Raw genomic sequence first — 8,831 nt, 5'->3', positions numbered from 1 at the left:
TAAACTATCCAGTCTACTAGCTAGAAAGGTAAAGGTCTGGTAAACTATCCAGTCTACTAGCTAGAAAGGTAAAGGTCTGGTAAACTATCCAGTCTACTAGCTAGAAAGGTAAAGGTCTGGTAAACTATCCAGTCTACTAGCTAGAAAGGTCCGGTAAACTATCCAGTCTACTAGCTAGAAAGGTAAAGGTCTGGTAAACTATCCAGTCTACTAGCTAGAAAGGTAAAGGTCTGGTAAACTATCCAGTCTACTAGCTAGAAAGGTCTGGTAAACTATCCAGTCTACTAGCTAGAAAGGTCTGGTAAACTATCCAGTCTACTAGCTAGAAATGTCTGGTAAACTATCCAGTCTACTAGCTAGAAAGGTAAAGGTCTGGTAAACTATCCAGTCTACTAGCTAGAAAGGTAAAGGTCTGGTAAACTATCCAGTCTACTAGCTAGAAAGGTCTGGTAAACTATCCAGTCTACTAGCTAGAAAGGTCTGGTAAACTATCCAGTCTACTAGCTAGAAAGGTAAAGGTCTGGTAAACTATCCAGTCTACTAGCTAGAAAGGTAAAGGTCTGGTAAACTAGCTAGTCTACTAGCTAGAAAGGTCTGGTAAACTATCCAGTCTACTAGCTAGAAAGGTAAAGGTCTGGTAAACTATCCAGTCTACTAGCTAGAAAGGTAAAGGTCTGGTAAACTATCCAGTATACTAGCTAGAAAGGTAAAGGTATGGTAAACTATCTAGTCTACTAGCTAGAAAGGTCTGGTAAACTATCCAGTCTACTAGCTAGAAAGGTAAAGGTCTGGTAAACTATCCAGTCTACTAGCTAGAAAGGTAAAGGTCTGGTAAACTATCCAGTCTACTAGCTAGAAAGGTAAAGGTCTGGTAAACTATCCAGTCTACTAGCTAGAAAGGTAAAGGTCTGGTAAACTATCCAGTCTACTAGCTAGAAAGGTCCGGTAAACTATCCAGTCTACTAGCTAGAAAGGTAAAGGTCTGGTAAACTATCCAGTCTACTAGCTAGAAAGGTAAAGGTCTGGTAAACTATCCAGTCTACTAGCTAGAAAGGTCTGGTAAACTATCCAGTCTACTAGCTAGAAAGGTCTGGTAAACTATCCAGTCTACTAGCTAGAAAGGTCTGGTAAACTATCCAGTCTACTAGCTAGAAAGGTAAAGGTCTGGTAAACTATCCAGTCTACTAGCTAGAAAGGTAAAGGTCTGGTAAACTATCCAGTCTACTAGCTAGAAAGGTAAAGGTCTGGTAAACTATCCAGTCTACTAGCTAGAAAGGTCTGGTAAACTATCCAGTCTACTAGCTAGAAAGGTCTGGTAAACTATCCAGTCTACTAGCTAGAAAGGTAAAGGTCTGGTAAACTATCCAGTCTACTAGCTAGAAAGGTAAAGGTCTGGTAAACTAGCTAGTCTACTAGCTAGAAAGGTCTGGTAAACTATCCAGTCTACTAGCTAGAAAGGTAAAGGTCTGGTAAACTATCCAGTCTACTAGCTAGAAAGGTAAAGGTCTGGTAAACTATCCAGTCTATTAGCTAGAAAGGTCTGGTAAACTATCCTGTCTACTAGCTAGAAAGGTAAAGGTCTGGTAAACTATCCAGTATACTAGCTAGAAAGGTAAAGGTATGGTAAACTATCTAGTCTACTAGCTAGAAAGGTCTGGTAAACTATCCAGTCTACTAGCTAGAAAGGTAAAGGTCTGGTAAACTATCCAGTCTACTAGCTAGAAAGGTAAAGGTCTGGTAAACTATCCAGTCTACTAGCTAGAAAGGTCTGGTAAACTATCCAGTCTACTAGCTAGAAAGGTAAAGGTCTGGTAACTATCCAGTCTACTAGCTAGAAAGGTAAAGGTCTGGTAAACTATCCAGTCTACTAGCTAGAAAGGTAAAGGTCTGGTAAACTATCCAGTCTACTAGCTAGAAAGGTCTGGTAAACTATCCAGTCTACTAGCTAGAAAGGTAAAGGTCTGGTATACTATCCAGTCTACTAGCTAGAAAGGTCTGGTATACTATCCAGTCTACTAGCTAGAAAGGTCTGGTAAACTATCCAGTCTACTAGCTAGAAAGGTAAAGGTCTGGTAAACTATCCAGTCTACTAGCTAGAAAGGTCTGGTAAACTATCCAGTCTACTAGCTAGAAAGGTAAAGGTCTGGTAAACTATCCAGTCTACTAGCTAGAAAGGTAAAGGTCTGGTAAACTATCCAGTCTACTAGCTAGAAAGGTAAAGGTCTGGTAAACTATCTAGTCTACTAGCTAGAAAGGTCTGGTAAACTATCCAGTCTACTAGCTAGAAAGGTAAAGGTCTGGTAAACTATCCAGTCTACTAGCTAGAAAGGTAAAGGTCTGGTAAACTATCCAGTCTACTAGCTAGAAAGGTCTGGTAAACTATCCAGTCTACTAGCTAGAAAGGTAAAGGTCTGGTAAACTATCCAGTCTACTAGCTAGAAAGGTAAAGGTCTGGTAAACTATCCAGTCTACTAGCTAGAAAGGTCTGGTAAACTATCCAGTCTACTAGCTAGAAAGGTAAAGGTCTGGTAACTATCCAGTCTACTAGCTAGAAAGGTAAAGGTCTGGTAAACTATCCAGTCTACTAGCTAGAAAGGTAAAGGTCTGGTAAACTATCCAGTCTACTAGCTAGAAAGGTCTGGTAAACTATCCAGTCTACTAGCTAGAAAGGTAAAGGTCTGGTATACTATCCAGTCTACTAGCTAGAAAGGTCTGGTATACTATCCAGTCTACTAGCTAGAAAGGTCTGGTAAACTATCCAGTCTACTAGCTAGAAAGGTAAAGGTCTGGTAAACTATCCAGTCTACTAGCTAGAAAGGTCTGGTAAACTATCCAGTCTACTAGCTAGAAAGGTAAAGGTCTGGTAAACTATCCAGTCTACTAGCTAGAAAGGTAAAGGTCTGGTAAACTATCCAGTCTACTAGCTAGAAAGGTAAAGGTCTGGTAAACTATCTAGTCTACTAGCTAGAAAGGTCTGGTAAACTATCCAGTCTACTAGCTAGAAAGGTAAAGGTCTGGTAAACTATCCAGTCTACTAGCTAGAAAGGTAAAGGTCTGGTAAACTATCCAGTCTACTAGCTAGAAAGGTCTGGTAAACTATCCAGTCTACTAGCTAGAAAGGTAAAGGTCTGGTAAACTATCCAGTATACTAGCTAGAAAGGTAAAGGTATGGTAAACTATCTAGTCTACTAGCTAGAAAGGTCTGGTAAACTATTCAGTCTACTAGCTAGAAAGGTAAAGGTCTGGTAAACTATCCAGTCTACTAGCTAGAAAGGTCTGGTAAACTATCCAGTCTACTAGCTAGAAAGGTCTGGTAAACTATCCAGTCTACTAGCTAGAAAGGTAAAGGTCTGGTAAACTATCCAGTCTACTAGCTAGAAAGGTCTGGTAAACTATCCAGTCTACTAGCTAGAAAGGTAAAGGTCTGGTATACTATCCAGTCTACTAGCTAGAAAGGTCTGGTATACTATCCAGTCTACTAGCTAGAAAGGTCTGGTAAACTATCCAGTCTACTAGCTAGAAAGGTAAAGGTCTGGTAAACTATCCAGTCTACTAGCTAGAAAGGTAAAGGTCTGGTAAACTATCCAGTCTACTAGCTAGAAAGGTAAAGGTCTGGTAAACTATCCAGTCTATTAGCTATAAAGGTAAAGGTCTGGTAAACTATCTAGTCTACTAGCTAGAAAGGTCTGGTAAACTATCCAGTCTACTAGCTAGAAAGGTAAAGGTCTGGTATACTATCCAGTCTACTAGCTAGAAAGGTCTGGTAAACTATCCAGTCTACTAGCTAGAAAGGTAAAGGTCTGGTAAACTATCCAGTCTACTAGCTAGAAAGGTAAAGGTCTGGTAAACTATCCAGTCTACTAGCTAGAACGGTAAAGGTCTGGTAAACTATCCAGTCTACTAGCTAGAAAGGTAAAGGTCTGGTAAACTATCCAGTCTACTAGCTAGAAAGGTCTGGTAAACTATCCAGTCTACTAGCCAGAAAGGTCTGGTAAACTATCCAGTCTATTAGCTAGAAAGGTAAAGGTCTGGTAAACTATCCAGTCTACTAGCTAGACAGGTAAAGGTCTGGTAAACTATCCAGTCTACTAGCTAGAAAGGTCTGGTAAACTATCCAGTCTACTAGCTAGAAAGGTCTGGTAAACTATCCAGTCTACTAGCTAGAAAGGTCTGGTAAACTATCCAGTCTATTAGCGAGAAAAGGTAAAGGTCTGGTAAACTATATAGTCTACTAGCTAGAAAGGTCTGTTAAACTATCCAGTCTACTAGCTAGAAAGGTAAAGGTCTGGTAAACTATCCAGTCTACTAGCTAGAAAGGTAAAGGTCTGGTAAACTATCCAGTCTACTAGCTAGAAAGGTCTGGTAAACTATCCAGTCTATTAGCTATAAAGGTAAAGGTCTGGTAAACTATCTAGTCTACTAGCTAGAAAGGTCTGGTAAACTATCCAGTCTACTAGCTAGAAAGGTAAAGGTCTGGTATACTATCCAGTCTACTAGCTAGAAAGGTCTGGTAAACTATCCAGTCTACTAGCTAGAAAGGTAAAGGTCTGGTAAACTATCCAGTCTACTAGCTAGAAAGGTAAAGGTCTGGTAAACTATCCAGTCTACTAGCTAGAACGGTAAAGGTCTGGTAAACTATCCAGTCTACTAGCTAGAAAGGTAAAGGTCTGGTAAACTATCCAGTCTACTAGCTAGAAAGGTCTGGTAAACTATCCAGTCTACTAGCCAGAAAGGTCTGGTAAACTATCCAGTCTATTAGCTAGAAAGGTAAAGGTCTGGTAAACTATCCAGTCTACTAGCTAGACAGGTAAAGGTCTGGTAAACTATCCAGTCTACTAGCTAGAAAGGTCTGGTAAACTATCCAGTCTACTAGCTAGAAAGGTCTGGTAAACTATCCAGTCTACTAGCTAGAAAGGTCTGGTAAACTATCCAGTCTATTAGCGAGAAAAGGTAAAGGTCTGGTAAACTAGCTAGTCTACTAGCTAGAAAGGTAAAGGTCTGGTAAACTATCCAGTCTACTAGCTAGAAAGGTAAAGGTCTGGTAAACTAGCTAGTCTACTAGCTAGAAAGGTCTGGTAAACTATCCAGTCTACTAGCTAGAAAGGTAAAGGTCTGGTAAACTATCCAGTCTACTAGCTAGAAAGGTAAAGGTCTGGTAAACTATCCAGTCTATTAGCTAGAAAGGTCTGGTAAACTATCCTGTCTACTAGCTAGAAAGGTAAAGGTCTGGTAAACTATCCAGTATACTAGCTAGAAAGGTAAAGGTATGGTAAACTATCTAGTCTACTAGCTAGAAAGGTCTGGTAAACTATCCAGTCTACTAGCTAGAAAGGTAAAGGTCTGGTAAACTATCCAGTCTACTAGCTAGAAAGGTAAAGGTCTGGTAAACTATCCAGTCTACTAGCTAGAAAGGTCTGGTAAACTATCCAGTCTACTCGCTAGAAAGGTAAAGGTCTGGTAAACTATCCAGTCTACTAGCTAGAAAGGTAAAGGTCTGGTAAACTATCCAGTCTACTAGCTAGAAAGGTAAAGGTCTGGTAAACTATCTAGTCTACTAGCTAGAAAGGTCTGGTAAACTATCCAGTCTACTAGCTAGAAAGGTAAACGTCTGGTAAACTATCCAGTCTACTAGCTAGAAAGGTAAAGGTCTGGTAAACTATCCAGACTACTAGCTAGAAAGGTCTGTTAAACTATCCAGTCTACTAGCTAGAAAGGTAAAGGTCTGGTAAACTATCCAGTCTACTAGCTAGAAAGGTAAAGGTCTGGTAAACTATCCAGTCTACTAGCAAGAAAGGTCTGGTAAACTATCCAGTCTATTAGCTAGAAAGGTAAAGGTCTGGTAAACTATCCAGTCTACTAGCTAGACAGGTAAAGGTATGGTAAACTATCTAGTCTACTAGCTAGAAAGGTCTGGTAAACTATCCAGTCTACTAGCTAGAAAGGTAAAGGTCTGGTAAACTATCCAGTCTACTAGCTAGAAAGGTAAAGGTCTGGTAAACTATCCAGTCTACTAGCTAGAAAGGTCTGGTAAACTATCCAGTCTACTAGCTAGAAAGGTAAAGGTCTGGTAAACTATCCAGTATACTAGCTAGAAAGGTAAAGGTATGGTAAACTATCTAGTCTACTAGCTAGAAAGGTCTGGTAAACTATCCAGTCTACTAGCTAGAAAGGTAAAGGTCTGGTAAACTATCCAGTCTACTAGCTAGAAAGGTAAAGGTCTGGTAAACTATCCAGTATACTAGCTAGAAAGGTCTGGTAAACTATCCAGTCTACTAGCTAGAAAGGTAAAGGTCTGGTAAACTATCCAGTCTACTAGCTAGAAAGGTAAAGGTCTGGTAAACTATCCAGTCTACTAGCTAGAAAGGTAAAGGTCTGGTAAACTATCTAGTCTACTAGCTAGAAAGGTCTGGTAAACTATCCAGTCTACTAGCTAGAAAGGTAAAGGTCTGGTAAACTATCCAGTCTACTAGCTAGAAAGGTAAAGGTCTGGTAAACTATCCAGTCTACTAGCTAGAAAGGTCTGGTAAACTATCCAGTCTACTAGCTAGAAAGGTAAAGGTCTGGTAAACTATCCAGTATACTAGCTAGAAAGGTAAAGGTATGGTAAACTATCTAGTCTACTAGCTAGAAAGGTCTGGTAAACTATTCAGTCTACTAGCTAGAAAGGTAAAGGTCTGGTAAACTATCCAGTCTACTAGCTAGAAAGGTCTGGTAAACTATCCAGTCTACTAACTAGAAAGGTCTGGTAAACTATCCAGTCTACTAGCTAGAAAGGTAAAGGTCTGGTAAACTATCCAGTCTACTAGCTAGAAAGGTCTGGTAAACTATCCAGTCTACTAGCTAGAAAGGTAAAGGTCTGGTATACTATCCAGTCTACTAGCTAGAAAGGTCTGGTATACTATCCAGTCTACTAGCTAGAAAGGTCTGGTAAACTATCCAGTCTACTAGCTAGAAAGGTAAAGGTCTGGTAAACTATCCAGTCTACTAGCTAGAAAGGTCTGGTAAACTATCCAGTCTACTAGCTAGAAAGGTAAAGGTCTGGTAAACTATCCAGTCTACTAGCTAGAAAGGTAAAGGTCTGGTAAACTATCCAGTCTACTAGCTAGAAAGGTAAAGGTCTGGTAAACTATCTAGTCTACTAGCTAGAAAGGTCTGGTAAACTATCCAGTCTACTAGCTAGAAAGGTAAAGGTCTGGTAAACTATCCAGTCTACTAGCTAGAAAGGTAAAGGTCTGGTAAACTATCCAGTCTACTAGCTAGAAAGGTCTGGTAAACTATCCAGTCTACTAGCTAGAAAGGTAAAGGTCTGGTAAACTATCCAGTATACTAGCTAGAAAGGTAAAGGTATGGTAAACTATCTAGTCTACTAGCTAGAAAGGTCTGGTAAACTATTCAGTCTACTAGCTAGAAAGGTAAAGGTCTGGTAAACTATCCAGTCTACTAGCTAGAAAGGTCTGGTAAACTATCCAGTCTACTAGCTAGAAAGGTCTGGTAAACTATCCAGTCTACTAGCTAGAAAGGTAAAGGTCTGGTAAACTATCCAGTCTACTAGCTAGAAAGGTCTGGTAAACTATCCAGTCTACTAGCTAGAAAGGTAAAGGTCTGGTATACTATCCAGTCTACTAGCTAGAAAGGTCTGGTATACTATCCAGTCTACTAGCTAGAAAGGTCTGGTAAACTATCCAGTCTACTAGCTAGAAAGGTAAAGGTCTGGTAAACTATCCAGTCTACTAGCTAGAAAGGTAAAGGTCTGGTAAACTATCCAGTCTACTAGCTAGAAAGGTAAAGGTCTGGTAAACTATCCAGTCTATTAGCTATAAAGGTAAAGGTCTGGTAAACTATCTAGTCTACTAGCTAGAAAGGTCTGGTAAACTATCCAGTCTACTAGCTAGAAAGGTAAAGGTCTGGTATACTATCCAGTCTACTAGCTAGAAAGGTCTGGTAAACTATCCAGTCTACTAGCTAGAAAGGTAAAGGTCTGGTAAACTATCCAGTCTTCTAGCTAGAAAGGTCTGGTAAACTATCTAGTCTACTAGCTAGAAAGGTAAAGGTCTGGTATACTATCCAGTCTACTAGCTAGAAAGGTAAAGGTCTGGTAAACTATCCAGTCTACTAGCTAGAACGGTAAAGGTCTGGTAAACTATCCAGTCTACTAGCTAGAAAGGTAAAGGTCTGGTAAACTATCCAGTCTACTAGCTAGAAAGGTCTGGTAAACTATCCAGTCTACTAGCCAGAAAGGTCTGGTAAACTATCCAGTCTATTAGCTAGAAAGGTAAAGGTCTGGTAAACTATCCAGTCTACTAGCTAGACAGGTAAAGGTCTGGTAAACTATCCAGTCTACTAGCTAGAAAGGTCTGGTAAACTATCCAGTCTACTAGCTAGAAAGGTCTGGTAAACTATCCAGTCTACTAGCTAGAAAGGTCTGGTAAACTATCCAGTCTATTAGCGAGAAAAGGTAAAGGTCTGGTAAACTATCTAGTCTACTAGCTAGAAAGGTCTGTTAAACTATCCAGTCTACTAGCTAGAAAGGTAAAGGTCTGGTAAACTATCCAGTCTACTAGCTAGAAAGGTAAAGGTCTGGTAAACTATCCAGTCTACTAGCTAGAAAGGTCTGGTAAACTATCCAGTCTACTAGCTAGAAAGGTAAAGGTCTGGTAAACTATCCAGTCTACTAGCTAGAAAGGTCTGGTAAACTATCCAGTCTACTAGCTAGAAAGGTAAAGGTCTGGTAAACTATCCAGTCTACTAGCTAGAAAGGTCTGGTAAACTATCCAGTCTACTAGCTAGAAAGGTCTGGTAAACTATCCAGTCTACTAGCTAGAAAGGTCTGG

General features: G+C 39.9%; 1 protein-coding gene across 3 annotated transcripts in view; it reads right to left on the bottom strand.

Moving 5' to 3' along the window:
• dapk1 (death associated protein kinase 1) overlaps window positions 1-8,831 on the bottom strand; it is a 201,073-nt gene that overhangs the window by 93,605 nt on the left and 98,637 nt on the right. The gene's annotated exons all lie outside the window — the stretch shown is intronic.

The sequence above is a fragment of the Oncorhynchus mykiss genome, chromosome 11, assembly GCF_057628025.1.
Source record: "Oncorhynchus mykiss isolate SJ-2025 chromosome 11, ASM5762802v1, whole genome shotgun sequence".
NCBI classification, from domain to species: Eukaryota; Metazoa; Chordata; class Actinopteri; order Salmoniformes; family Salmonidae; genus Oncorhynchus; species Oncorhynchus mykiss.
This window is presented reverse-complemented; position numbering and strand designations above follow the sequence as displayed.